The sequence below is a fragment of the Gavialis gangeticus genome, unplaced genomic scaffold, assembly GCF_001723915.1.
Source record: "Gavialis gangeticus isolate Ggan-Ray unplaced genomic scaffold, GavGan_comp1, whole genome shotgun sequence".
Taxonomy (NCBI): Eukaryota; Metazoa; Chordata; order Crocodylia; family Gavialidae; genus Gavialis; species Gavialis gangeticus.
The window spans coordinates 28,538,870-28,539,254 of NW_017729000.1; positions in this window are offsets into that span (position 1 = coordinate 28,538,870).

The window sequence follows — 385 nt, forward strand, 5'->3', positions numbered from 1 at the left end:
TACATAGTAGTTCAATAAGCAGTTTGGCCACATCTATGAGTCATTCAGCACAATTTCATGTGTTTTTCACTGAGCCAGACTGTTAGTGAATTCAGTATGATTTTTTTCATTTTAATTTCGGCATTTTTAATCTTGTTTGTTGAGCACAACATTCAGCCCCAGTGAATTCTCTTAATATTGCAATCTGTGTATGAATTTACTTTTCTGTGCATCACAAATTGCATTCTCTTGTTCTTCTTTCATTAGCTGCTATGTTTCTAATTACTAAAGGTGTTACAAAATAACAACTATGTTGAGTCCTGCGTCATTGAAAAACAGTGAATTTTGAATGAAAATTTATACACAGGAAGTCCTTGTACTTATGACACAATTGGTTCCTGAAAAC